Source organism: Anas acuta, chromosome 1 (genome assembly GCF_963932015.1).
Source record: "Anas acuta chromosome 1, bAnaAcu1.1, whole genome shotgun sequence".
NCBI classification, from domain to species: domain Eukaryota; kingdom Metazoa; phylum Chordata; class Aves; order Anseriformes; family Anatidae; genus Anas; species Anas acuta.
In genome coordinates this window covers 157,761,269-157,775,507 of record NC_088979.1, presented here as the reverse complement: position 1 = coordinate 157,775,507, position 14,239 = coordinate 157,761,269, and the positions used below count along the sequence as shown (strand labels likewise).

Below are 14,239 nucleotides of genomic sequence, written 5' to 3'. Positions count from 1 at the left end.
CCGCAGGTCAGTGCCCGGGGGGGCGGAGGGGTGGGGGGGCGGCGGGGGGCACCCCGCAGCCGCCGGGCACCTGAGCGCGGGGGGCGCAGCCGGGCCCCGAGCCGGGTTTCGGGAGCGGGAGGGGGCAGAAACAAAGCGAAAGCGGCCCCAGCCCGCCCCGGCCCCCGGCAGAAGGTCGGGAGCGCCCTCAAAGCCGGCGGCGGCGTTGGGAAGGCGACGTTTTCGGGTCGGGAGGGGGGGGAGATGAGGGGTGTTTGGGGGCCGAGGAGGTGGGAAGCAGTGCGAGGTCGTCCCCAAAAAAACGGGGGGGTGCGGGCCGGCCGCCGCCGGGGGGGAGGCAGCAAAGGGCGTGCGGAGCCGGGCGGCGGCGGCGGGGGGCTCGGGGCAGGGCAGGGGGCGAGCCCCGGCAGGCAGCGACAGCGACAGCGACAGCGACAGCCCCGCCGGTGCCTCGGCTCCGTGCCCCTAGTAAATCGTGGAGCCGAGCAGTTTTTTTTTTTTTTTTTTTTTTTTTTTTTTTTTAATAACGAGGCCACCGAGGAGTTCTCCGAAAGGCTGCCGTGATTTTTCAGCGCGATTCTTGAGGATGTGGGTGAAGAGCGTCGGAGTTAATAATTCGCCTTTTTCTTAGAAATCGCCGCGGAGTTCGGTAGCTGAAGCGATTCCTCTGCTGGGAAAAAAAAAAATAATTCTTTGTTAAGTGAACTGGTCAGCGTGGTTTCGTCTGCTTGTCGTGTCTGGGTGCTTTCGAATTGAATTTCTTCTGTTTATGAAAAAAAGGTGGCTTTAAGCACCGACAACAAAGCAGGTTTAAAATGGGGGCTGAAAGGCAAACACGGTCTTTCTTACTTAAGCATTCTCAGAAATGGCTTAAAACAACACAGGTCCTGAAGGTCAGTTTTGTCCTTGTTTTCGTCGGGGCAGTTCAGAGAGCCTCGGGTCCGGCTGCCAGTCGCTCTTGGGGAATGCCCACTGGCTTCTCCCCGGGTAGAAGTGAGGAGGGGACAGAACAGGTCTGGGTCCTCTGCGATTTAGTTAACACTTCTGCTCCCGGTGATGAGAGACCTTGCAAAAAGTCTGATTGACTTTTTTCAAAACTACATTGGCTTCGTTATGTCCAAAACATTTTTTTTTAATGGAATACCGATTTATTTTTATTGCTAAAATCATTCTCCATATGCATATGCAACTACAAATCTTTTTTTCTCCAAAATATATAACTTTGCTACAACAGTTCTCAAATTAGGAATCTTCCCTTAAAGTTCACAAATTCATCTCAGAGAAATGCAGTGCATCTCGTCCCGATCCAGAGCTGCTTTTCGCAGCTGTTGTAGTCCTCTTTTCCTATGTTATTTATTAATGACATTTTTTAACGTGGATAGGATCTCAGGACTTTCTTTGCTTTTGCTGTTTATTCGTCGCTTGAAGTCATAATAATTTGTTTCTAAAACCACAGCTGGCTGCTAGAGGCACGGAGAGGAAGACTGTGATTTATGTGGCGAACGAGAAACAAGAACAGGAGAATGCAATAAATGTTTGTTACTTAAAACTTCAGATATTGTTATGAAAAAGGTAGAATAAAAATTAAAGAGGCAGTATATCAGCAGGATCTTTCCTAACTAGAGTTCTGTTAACTTTTCCATGGGAAGTTAATGTCTCTTAAAAATAATACTGGAGCTCTGATAAATTTGCAAGAGTAATGAAATTCAAACTTTAAAAGTGCAAATCGATCTTTAAATGATGCTTTTGGCACCTCGTAAGAGTAGCTCGGGGCAGAGCTGCCTTCATGCTCTGCTCTGAGACTCCCCCGAGCTGCAGAGGCTCGGTGGGAGAAGGGGACGTTTCACTTTTTCTTTCGGCACTGTTAGTTAGCTGCTTTCCTCCTCTGTCTGTGCGAGTCTCTCACACAGCCACGGGGGAGAAGAAAATAATTTTTTAGTGTAAGAAAAGGTGATTAAATTAAATTACTTTTGGGATTATGGGCCACATGTGGTGTATTAAACTACTTTAAGCTACTTTTTAGCTTCTTTGGCATTAGGATGTTTAATACATACTTGCTCTGCCTTTAGTGCTTTACTGGATAAGAAAGCAGAACGGAGCAGGAGAAAGGTGGGAAATAGAGAGAAAAAAGAGAAAAGGAGCAGCAGGGAGATCTCAGGCTCTGAAAACTAAGCCTTCCATCATGTAAACAAAATCATGTTTTTAATTTACCATGTTACGAACAATAATTCTTCAAATTAGTAATATGTAGTAATATAAAGAGAGAATTACTTTGCATAGACAGGGATTTTAAATTCGTAAGTGCAACTCAAACCGAGTGCTTTATTTATTTCTGGTGGGCATGTTTTGGGGTAGCAGTCCTGGGACAAATACTGCCTGGATCTATAGGGATATGAATCTTCTGAGCCAGTTTTCGAGGCATTTCGTCCATCTGCGGATGAAAGGCACAAACTGCAGAAATCTCTGATTTCTTTTCCAGATCCTTTCTACCGTGCACGAGCATTTTGGTTTGGGCAGTGCATCATCCATATAGTAGATATTTAAAATCAAGATTTAGATTAATAGTGAAGAAATGAACATTAAGAATTCTTGAGAACCATAGCAGAATATGTTACATTTGTGACTTTTCTCAAATGTTCACAAAGAGAAAGGGAGGGACGAGTGGGTTTATTTTTCAGTTTTCCTTTAGGCAAAAATCCTTCTCATGACCAAGGAAGGAGGCAGCAGAACTTTCCCAACAGTGTGAAGTGCCTGTTGCTAGAAATGTTTTTCACTTTGTTCCTGAAAAGTATGCCAAATTTACTGGAGAGCTAGCACGCTGATTTATTTATATAATATGACGTGAGTAGAGAAGGGGGTAATGCATTTTTGGCCCGGCTGATTTTGCTGAATTTGCTTTGATTCACTGAAAAGGCTTAAAGCTGATTTATTGAGCTACCTGAAAGAATAAAAGGGGCCTTTCCTTGCTCTCTGCATCCCTGTGCCCCGAAGATGCTGTGTAGCAAATCCATGACATGCTCTTTGGTCAGATAAAATTTGCTTCAGCTAAAAGGCTCGATATTGCCTATCAAACACGTCTGCTTATTGACCAGGGTTTGACAAGCGTTTACCCGAGCAGATGTAAATGGCAACATGTAACTGCCCTGCCCTGTGGTCACGGTGGTCAGGCAGCACGGCTAGGGGAGCAGGAATATCGAGCCATTCCCTCCAGCAAATTAGAGCAAGTTAATTGTGGATACACACCACGAACGAAGTCTGCGATGAAAGCCCCTGGAGAATTTCTCAGCCTGCAGCCAGGAGCTGCTTGCTTCACAAAGAGTTCCTAAAACGTAGCAAATAGAGCAGAGAGAAAACAAGTATTTTCATAAATGGCATCACACGGCTCTTTCCAGCTGCCCGAGGAACAGAATGTTTTGATGAAATAAATTATAATGTATACCAAACAATTTTACTCTTAACCAGCTGCCACCTTATTTCCTGCCATTTCTATCCATTCGGATATGAATGCTTTATCTTTCTTAAGAATATACATTTGCCAAAGGAGAATAATCAAAAGTTCAGTGAGTGGTTTCTATGAATCAGAGGTGTTCTAAAAGAAATCCAGCACATGTAATTTACAAGCAAGCCATCAGGAGATAGCACTAAGAGCAGTACGCTGAAATAACATCCAGATTATTTTCTTTCAGAGACGGCTGAGAAAAAGAAGGATCATTTCCTTTGGTTCGGTGGGTAGGTAGATGAACAGTCAGCAGCAAGCCCGAAACTCTGAGAGGTGGCAGTTAAATCCTTCTCCTTATCATCACGTGCTTTATACTTCTTAAAACTTATGGTAGCATCCAGAGGCCTCAGCTGCATCGAGTAAGAAGTTCGCTAGACACATTTAGGATCTTTAATTAAAAACATGTTATATGTAGAGCTTTTAGAGTTTCTCCAATTTACTATTTAAATAAAAAAAAATAAAATAAAAGAGTAACAAAAATATTTTGGCTTTACTTGTTAAGGAAAACTGGCATGTGGTGGCACAGGGCACTAAGTATAAAAAAGGGGAATTTACACAGTCGTGTTCACCCTACCCTGTGTTAGACTTCTTTCATAAGCAGGTCCGCTCTGTCACGTTGTCCCGTGAATACGCAGTGTCGCCCTGACCAGGATGAGCTAAATATTGCTGGGAGTTACCTTGGGATGAGTTGTAAATATTCGTGCTTTGACAGCATTTTCTTCCCTGTTAGGCTTCCTTTTTATCAACACAATAGGCAAGACGACTGCTAGCAAGTACTACGTTGATAGCAGTCGTTTTCAACAACTGCTAGGAGAGTATTTGTTGTGAATCTTAAAATATAAATACTTAATACTTAAATATAAATACTTAAAATACTCAGACCACAGCCTGTGATGGTGTGGCTGTACTATTTGTTTTGCTTGTTTCTTGGCTGAGAAAGTGTGTATATGCCTGAGAAAGAATGCATAGGTGTGTACACAGACGCACACCTATGGTACATGTGTTTGCACTCACCCTCTTTGAAGTTCTGGATGTTTGGAGAAACGTACACCCTTGCCTTTGTTTCAGAAAAACCCCAGAGATAGCACAGCTGAAAGCACTGTGAAATCTTGCATTCTTGTCCTAGCTGCTGCCAGAAAAAACAAGCCTTTTATACTTGAGGAGGCTCGAGATGTTTTCTTGCCAGTTGCGAGTCCTACTTCTCCGAGTAAGAGAGAGGAAGTAATGTCTGTGAAACAAGTTCTTTTTTTTTTTTTTTTTCCTGACAGACAGCATGCAGGCAGCTCTCCTGGGCTCTGCCAATCTGTAAGTAATTAAAGTTCATTCGTTGGCAAGGAGTCATCTCTCGGACTAATAAGGAAAATTAAAATAGGTGGTGCAGGGGCTATCTCCAAAGGAGAGAGTTTTGAGTGCAAAGTAAAATGGGGCTGGAGAAGAAGCTGGGTTATATGCCTCTGAACAAACCGTCTCCCTTCAGAATAAGATTAATTTTAAATCTCTGTTGTAGTTCTTGTATTGAAGATGGTTTAATTCACCCAGAGCTATTTGGCCCTGAGGATGAATTCCTACAATTAAGTGTTTATGATTGAAAGTGCTGCCATGGAAAGCAGACAGATGAATATCATTTCAGGAGTACTGCGAGTAATTAAGAGAGTAGTAGAACCTTTTCCTGGGTTCAAGCCACTTTTAAATTTCAGGCTAAGGCTATCATGGACTTCATGGTAAGGCCTGATGTGTTGCTACACCTAGGGGTTTGAATAACAAGGTAATCGATGGGGATCAATGTGCTCCTAGGATTTTAAACTTCTCACAGTCAGTGAAAATATTCATCCCGTGGTATGCGTGTATGGTGCTCACCTCAAATATGTTTTTCAGATCGGTGCATTTAGTGTTAGCATCGGGAAATGGACCTGACCTGCCTCTGATGCTGCTTTTGGCTGGTGAGCGAGGTGTCTGCTTTCCCTGCCACCTCACGGGGAGGCTGGGCACGGAGCATCCCACAGCTGGACCAGGCTGCGAGACCTGCTGGCTGCCAGCTGCCGACTTGTGCCCGTCCTCTGCCTCGGGAAGGCTCCAGGCATCTCGACTGGCATGCTAGGAGTCACCTGAAGCACAGGCCAGACGGACAGAGCGCCGTTTGGGGGCTCAGCAGCGTTAACAGCAGGCTGCTCTCCCTCCTTGTGGACAGCACATGGGTCCGCAGCTGTCCTCCCCTGGCCGCCGCCTGCCTCTCCCCACGAGGGTTGCCCTTCCACGAGCAGCTTTGGTGGCCAGAGCAGCGGCAGATAAAATCGTACGGGCCGCTTGAAGCAGTTTCTGTCTCCCCTCACCCTGTACCTGAGCCATCTGTGCTGCCTGCCGGCAGCAGGGATGGGAGATTAACTCTCGCATCTCCCCCCGAGCAGCTCCAGCTCTCGGTGCGAGATGTGGGCACCATCCCCAGCTGTGGTGGGCTCAGTGCTGGGCCTCTGGGGAGGGGACACAGGGGGCTCATTCTACCCCCAGGGCTGGGGGCGAGGGCAGGAGCCCCGCCATCTGACTCCAATCCCGTGCCATATGCGACTCGAAGTCCTTAGATGCCCTCTGCTGCCATGTACCAGAATTAACAGATGGCTCTGCGTAACCAGACTCGGGTTTGCGGAGGCTCGTTATTATCTCCGTTTTTGTAAACGAACAGGGGAGGGGAAATAAAATCCGGAATTACCACAGAACATGCAAAGCTTTGTCAAGGTTAACCTCGGACTGGGTGTCTCTTCTGCCTTTCGGTGCCACTGTCCTGAACTTTAAAATTTTAGCATTACTTTTAGCTTTCTTTCCAGACCTCACTTCTCTGATAACTGATAGATAAGCAGGTCCCTCTGGGAATTAACTTGGCCCAGAGAGATGCCCGGCAGAGTTTTTCCCCGGCATTTCAGGCCCCATCGTGCTAAATGGAAGGAGGCTGCGAAACCTGCCGCTGTGGTCAGGCTTTGTTGGGGTGGGGGCTAAGGGATGCTTCAGCAATTGGCCGCCTCTTTTGCATGAGACAGGCCAGCGCCCAGGAGTCTGCATCTATATGGAACAAGAGTGATGCTTCTGCCCCACATACTTGCCTGTGTTAGGGCAGTTTTTGTGTGCTGGCAGGCACACAGCAATCCCAAATCGAACACAGCGAATCCTGGAGGGAATCCCTCGACAGGCTCCAAGAGTTGAGTGATTTTGCCATGCGTGAGCTTTCGCTGTGTTTGTTACACCAGCTCCCGTTCCCTCCCCTGAGGAAAACCCAGGCGAACACTTCTAATTCCCCAGCCCGCTTCCTGACACAGATGTGAGCGAGCGGGTTTGATCTGTATGAAGTCTGCAGCCCCTGTTTGTGCACATTTCTGAAGCTGCCTTACTTCTCCCGAGGCCAGCCTGTTGTGCTGGAGGGGGCTGGCAGCGGCACGCAGGCAGCACAGCGGAGCAGCAGCAGCTCTCCGGCAGCACGGAATGGGATGGGATGGACGGGATGGGATGGGATGGACGGGATGGGATGGCACACATGACCGCAGGACCCGCTGCAGGTGGGCGAGGGGACGGGTGAGAGGGACGTGCAGGATCCTCTGCCAGGCTGGCGGAAAGAGAAAGCCAGCGTGCAGCGGCGGGGCGAGCTCTCACGCTACGCTCCCTTTTCCCTCCCGCCCTCCCCTTTTAGCCACCCGGGTGTAGAATATGCTGCCTACATTGTTCAGGAGCTTTCTTTTTCTTTTTCCTTTTATTTTATTTTTCTTTTTTCTTTTTCCAGAACACAATCTCCAGCTCACAGAAGTCCGCAGCAAAGTCTTGCTGTGAATGGGGTCTTTGTTCTGTGAGACTGTTTCTGAAGACTCCTGGCTCTCTGTTCGTCTTTGCATACGAGGCTGAAACACAAATTTGTCCAGATGCTTTTGTTTTCAGCACGTTCGCGTCCTCATAACTCCCCCTTTCTCACAGAAGTGCATGAAGCTGTCTGGTAGGTGTGCTGTATGTTGTCACGGTGGCTAACCTGCAAAGCTGTGCTGATTTATACCACCTGACAGCACGCTCCGTAGCCTGTATTTTTACTAAATCCATATTTTTCCAATTTCTTCATGCTCTTGCAGTGGCAGTTTTTTTCTATCCATCAGGGAGTGGGATCCTGCATCCAGAGTATGTAAATAACAGCTGTTTCCACTCAATTTGCATTTATATACTTAACACTTCAAAATAGATTATTTCTAGAAGCTTTCACAATCTGGTCACAATTCCTACTTAGTCAGAGGTACTGGGGAGATGTTAATGAAACCCCTCTGGACTAGCTGAGAGAAAAAAAAAAAAAGATACAGCAGCAACAATGAAATTCCCTGAACAGGATGGATCGGTTATGCCTCTGATGGTCATACTTCAACAAGGAAAGGAAGGATCTTTTTCATCCCCTTGGGCACCTTCAGCATCATTTCTAAGCAGGTGACGGTGTGCCAGGTAAGGAGAGAAACTGCCACAACTGTGCTGAACTGGTGGAGCATTTCTAGTGAAATTAATTTATTGTGTGGGTGTAGCCAAAAAGGAAAAATAATGGCAAATCATTTATAGCAAAAAGTTTATTTGCCAGTGTCACAGCTATTTAAATGAATTAACCTATTACATCCTGAGAAGAAAAGCAGCTCTTTAATTTGTTTTGATATGACTACTTTCTTGTGTTGATATTTCACTAGCCCTGAAATGAAAATACAGCATTTTAATTAAAAATTATAAAATGGAGATTTTAAGAAATTAACGTCCATTTATTATTTTTGTCCAGAAAAGTTTGAAAGCCTTTCACCTCTGTATTTTCACAAATGCCTCAACCTGAACTATTTTGTTAGATTTCTTGGATCCTCTGAAGGCTGAGGATTATGGAATATTAATATTTAGTGACTTTCAGTTCATGTCATTTACTCTGATGTGGACTATTGGAAGAGATATTTGTTCTTAAACCCAGATTTATTATTATTATTATTATTAGTTATAGAAATGCACTTTTCTGTATCTGTAATTTTGTTTATCCAGAAGAAAAATACTTTTATGTTTACTGCAGTCCCAACTGGGGCATCTCTGGACTGGATCGGGCGATGCTGAGGACTCGAGTTGTTTGGGGAGAACAACGATTGTGTGTGTGAGTTGTTGCTTTTGCATGTCCCAACAAGCCTGTACCAGAGTCATTTAAACTACGCAGGAAGAACAAAGACGATCTGAGCTCAGGTTGTCTGTAAAAACAACATGGGTTCCAGCTACCTGGTTTCAGAGGGCATGTTTGTATTTCTAAATTTAAAAAACTTCCTGATGCCAGGAGGACTGACTTATATTCGTGATGGCTGGGGCTAGTTCCCTCTAGAGAGGGCTCCCACTTCCACACCCCTCAGCACTCCTTGGGCTCTCTGTGGTGCCCCCGCAGACCCAGCATGTAATTATGATTATTATTTTTTTTGTGTATCTTTTCAGTTCAAAGTATCTGAAATGATGTGCAACTGTCCTGCAGCCTGCTGTAACAGTGCTTTCCTAGAGTGAAAGCAAAGGTACGTATTGCACGTTCTGGGATGTGGTTAGGCTTGAGGGTGCACGGCCCACTTGGGTAGCTGGAAGATAGCACAGAGTGGAGTGAAACAAGACGTGGCCTTGGGACTCTCCCTGCGAGGGTGTGTGGCCTTAAAGAGGGCTGAAAGAGAACTGGGGAAGAAGGGAGGGTGAGCAGCGGCCCAGAGCTTGACCCGCAGCAGTAAGGACACACTCAGAGGGGCCCGAGGTATCGGCCTGCTGCACCGTACCTGTACTCTGGTAAAGGAAAGGGAGTTTTATAACAATACAAGGTATTCTTGGAAAATGACAAGTGAATTCATGCTTAAAGTCAGGATTAAAAATTACAAAATAACCAAAATTATGAAAAGAGATGTGAACCTTTACAATACTGTATACTAGCACAAACAAATTGTAATATAATTAGATTTCAAGGAAAAATTTTCTCTGCCATTGGTTTATTTTTTAACTGAAAGCCTCAAAGTGTCTTAACTGAAGTAGGAGTTGAAGAGCACTGCTGCAGCACAGCTCTGATCCAGTACAACTCCTACAGATCCTGACCAGAAAAATGCGTGTGTTTTGAAAAGAAACAATACATTAACTTGGACATTTGAGTAATGAGAAAGGCTAGCAGTGTTTAAGAAGCACTAGTCTTTACATGAAACTATAAAGCTCTGCTTTAGTGAGTAGGAAATATGTCTGTACAGCAGGGCTTTGCTTTAATGGTTTAGACTTTTACTTAGGCTTCTATCCTACAGGATAATGGCTTAATAGAGTAGCCTAATCTAACACAGCCGCTTTTCATTGTTCATTTGAATTTTCTGTGATACTTACATGGTTAAACTTCTATTAGTTTTGGCAGAAGAGATTACAAAAATCAGCTCGTCCAGAATTCTTTTTCTATGACATCTCATTTTGCTGGTAGAAAGATTCTTTCGTTGTGGAATTGTAAACTTTGGTAGCAGTCAAAACTGGCATCGTTTAAAATAGTAAATTGGGTCTGATCCAAGACCGTTGTTTCATCTTGACAAGCAATAAAGCTGAGTGTAAGCACAACTATTCTCTGTATTTATTACCTATTTGATTTTCAGAAAGACTGTTTGGCAAAGTTTCTCAGTTCTGTTGGCCATTCCAACCCCCTGTACTGCTTCTAGGTGATGAAAGACTTTGCGATACATTGATTATAATCTCTCACATACATCATGGCACTAAATAAATTGGTATTCCAGGCCAGAGCTGTTGCCCCTCTAGAAGCCACAAAATGCAGTAACAAACCAATTGTGCTCTTTGTTGATGCAGCTCCCACATAGCTCCTACCACCTTTGGGTGTTGAGCAGTGGATGAGTGGCTGTAGTTACACAAAGTGGAATTGCCATTCCTTGTAAATTGTATTTAAATTTTCAGAGAATTCTGTGCAAATTACCCAGTAAATTATCATTTGTTGTGTTCATTTTTCTGTAACTACCAAGAGGTAACAGTTGGAACCATGAGTGCATTAGAAGAGATGCTATAAAGATAAGCAACTATCTTATTTCTTCAGTGACTAAATAAAATGAAACAAAACATGCAACGGCTTAACTACCATCTCAGCGTTGGAAGGCTAGTTAGATGTAAGGTGAGAGATAATTTATTGAAATTATCAATAAAATGTGTGTGCATTACTCCACAGAGAAAACAAAAAGCAGAAAGATAAAAGAAATCTGTTGCAGTGAAGGCAAAACACATTACTTCATCTGTTCAGCAAGAGAGAAATGCTTATTCTTTAAAATATTTTGCTGACTTTGCCAACTTTGTATTGCTCTCAGACTTCCCCCCAAACAAAACAAAGCAAAACAACAAATAGTAAACATACTTTTATTTGCCATGATAGAGACATCTAAATCTTCACTAAGCTCCATCCTCCCTTCATAGAAAACAGAAAAGCACCTCCAGGAAGCAATGTACAGCTTATTCTAGACACTCATTTCAAAATGGGATTAACTGCCTTGTTGAGGTACTGTCTTGTGTGTGTCAATTAACTATAAGGTGAGCCTGCAAAGATTAAATCAGTCTTGGATGTCTAACTGGTTGCTGTCTCAATGTTAAGAGACAGGTCCAGCTCCTATGTGTTGTAGGTACACAAATAATCTGAACTTTGTTCTAGTGAAAGAGAAAAGCCCTGAGAAGGACCTGGGGGTTTTTGTTGACGAGAAGGTCCATGTGAGCCATTAATGTGCGCTTGCAGCCCAGAAAGCCAGCCTGGGCTGCATCAAAAGCAGCATGGCTGGCATGTTGAGGGAGGTGACTGTCCCCTTCTGCTCTGGTCTTGTGAGACCCCACCTGCAGTGATGTGTTCAACTCCGGGGCCCCCAGCACAAGAAGGACATGGAGCTGTTAGAGCGAGTCCAGAGGAGGGCCACGAGGCTGATCAGAGGGCTGGAGCACCTCTCCTGTGGGGACAGGCTGAGAGTGTTGGGGTTGTTGAGAAGGCTCCAGGGAGACCTGCCAGGGGCCTACAGGAGAGCTGGGGAGGGAATCTGTGTCAGGGAGTGTGGTGGCAGAGGTAATGGCTTTAAACTAAGAGAGGGGAGATTAGGATTAGAAATTAGGAAGAAATTTTGTTAGGAAGAAATTCTTCCCTCAGAGGGTGGTGAGGCCCTGGCACAGGCTGCCCAGAGAAGCTGTGGCTGCCCCATCGCTGCAGGTGTTCAAGGCCAGGCTGGATGGAGCCTTGGGCAGCCTGGGCTGGTGGGAGGTGTCCCTGCCCATGGCAGGGGGTTGGAACTGGGTGGGCTTTAAGGTCCCTTCCAACCCAAACCATTCCATGTTCCGGGCTTATAGTCAATTTATTATACTGTAGTGGTAAAGCAAAACGTGCACCCTCCATCACAGAAGACCATAGCCTACATCTACTAAATGTCTTTGCTATGTAGCCTTGTGCTCTTTGGGGGAACAGAATGAGCACGTGAGAAATTAGAGCAGCTCGCATGCTAAAATTCACAAAGACTGGAATAACCAAGAAACAGCATTGACTTTAAACAGAAATTACTATTGATAATGCAGCAGATACAGCAGTGATTCAGTCACGGTACAGCAGAAGGTAGAGATGTCAGGTGAAATTCAGGCCTACTACAACCAACAACAGATAAGGGAGCTTCTCCACAGCTGTGTATGGCTGAAGTTAAGGGATGGATAACCCCTATATCTCCATTTTGGTCACGAGGAACTGAAACATAGACATGAAACTTGTCAAAGGGGCATATTTGGCAGTTGGGTCCCATTATTCCTTCGCTGTTGACTCTTTTATTTCAAAATCTCAAGATGTGTTTCTTGTTGTTGTTGATAAGTATGAAGACAGGTACATCTCCACTACACATTACAAAAGTAAAATTGGTCAAAGCAAACAGGAGAAGTCCTACAAATGAACCCTTACCTTTTGAATCCAAGCACTTTCAGACCTGCCAGTAAATTCCTTATTCTTACAAATTTAATTCTTATCATAGTGTTAAGTTTCACAAGATAGCTAAACTGTCTATGGTTTCAGACAAATCCTGCAGAGCTGTTGTGCAAGATTGCCTCCCGGTGGCGGTACCAAGAATCTGCAGAATGACATTATTTGCACACAGACGAGGCAAAAACCTGTTTTAAAAGAATGCTTCCTTTTTAAACTCAGGTCTAACCAGAGAAAGTGAAAGAACTTTCCTCTCAGTTGAACACCAATATAAATTTGTGTGATTTTAAATGGCCTGAATCGAGGACAAAACTTTTGGTATTTGACTGAAACATTTTTCTAGTGGCATACTAACAATCAAAGTTTCAGCAGAATTTTACCAAAATGTTAAAAAAAAAATCAGTAAGATGTATCCAATTGCACACTATCCAGGGCACTGAGGCTAACAAAGTCTGAAACACTTAGTAACTATTCGATACAAAGCAAATGACTAAGTGCTGAAACTTGGATAAAAGTGCACCAGAGTAGACTTACTCTCCTGTGAGTTCTGTGCAACTCAAGTTCTCAGTTACAAAGGTAACAAAAAAAAATAAATAAAATAAAAAAGGCAACAATACCCAGAAATCCCAAACTACCTTTCAAAAGTATTTTTTAAAGACAGCTTTATATCGCTGTTTAAGGCAGAAAATCAGGAGGACAGCTTGGAATTACTGTAGAAGTAGGACTTAGTAAATTCTGCTTCAACTGACCCAGCAGATTTAGTATAACAGAACAGGAAGATTGAATGGCAGTGAAATGCAAGGAAAGATTTAAAAATTCCCACTTTACGGATTAATGTAATAAAGTTAAATAAAATAAATAAAATAGCAAAGGGTACATGTGGTGTGTTTTATACTTGGTTTCCTGTAACTGGTCAGAAGAGTAAGTGCTTTAAAGATAGTAGTCCAGCACAAAATGGATTTTTAGCCCTCAAAACACCTGAACAGCATCCAAAAGTGTGTAGTAAACATTCAGGAATTGAGCATTTCTACAGTGACTGGGTGTTTGATCATCAACAAGTTTGGCAGGCAGGAACAGTCAAACATTGTAATAACATAACAGGAGGTTTCCATAAAAAAAAAAAAAAAAAAGCCTTTATAGTATTAGGCAGGAATAAGCAAAAGTATGTGTGTGGGGAGGGAAATAAACACTTGAAAGTTTAATCCAAGAAAGAATATATTTTCTTAAACTGGAATGGAGTCAAACAGTGACAAATTAGTTTTTAGCTTTCCAAAATGAAGGGCAGTTCAATTTTACACATTAGAATGTAACAACACTAAGTATAAGATGTAAGCTTCTCACTTATGGACCAATGTCAGTACCAGGCACCATAAATTGATGTAAATATTAAAATCTGCTACATCTCTAATTACTAAAAACTCTTTAAATGTGATGTCATAGGCAGAAAAAAATATATTTTTTTATTCAATTGAATTTGCAAAGGAAGCAGCAAAGGAAGCAGCCATCCTTTTCATAGTTATACCTTCACGATAGCATCTTTGTTATCATGTGAGCAACACATCATATCACATGGAGCCAAAATCATTTGGGTGATGTAGGATTAAACATGGAGTGAGATTAATTTACAAGCATAACAGAGAGAAGCAAAACTGTTTCATGCTGTGCCATGGTAAGCCATTATTGGCTAACTGGCATTAGGTTTCAAAAATTCATTTTGAAAAGTATTACCAAAATGAAGACTTAGAGTAGCTTAACATAGTTTTCCAGAAGTACTTAATGAC

The 14,239-nt window shown here is 43.5% G+C and overlaps 1 long non-coding RNA gene across 1 annotated transcript; it reads left to right on the top strand.

The window, feature by feature from the left end:
* Positions 1-19: 19 nt before the first annotated feature.
* Positions 20-10,084, top strand: LOC137848832 (uncharacterized). The gene is made up of 2 exons (XR_011091537.1): positions 20-8,630; positions 8,957-10,084. It is a non-coding gene; the product is annotated as an uncharacterized lncRNA (long non-coding RNA).
* The last annotated feature ends 4,155 nt before the right edge of the window (positions 10,085-14,239 follow it).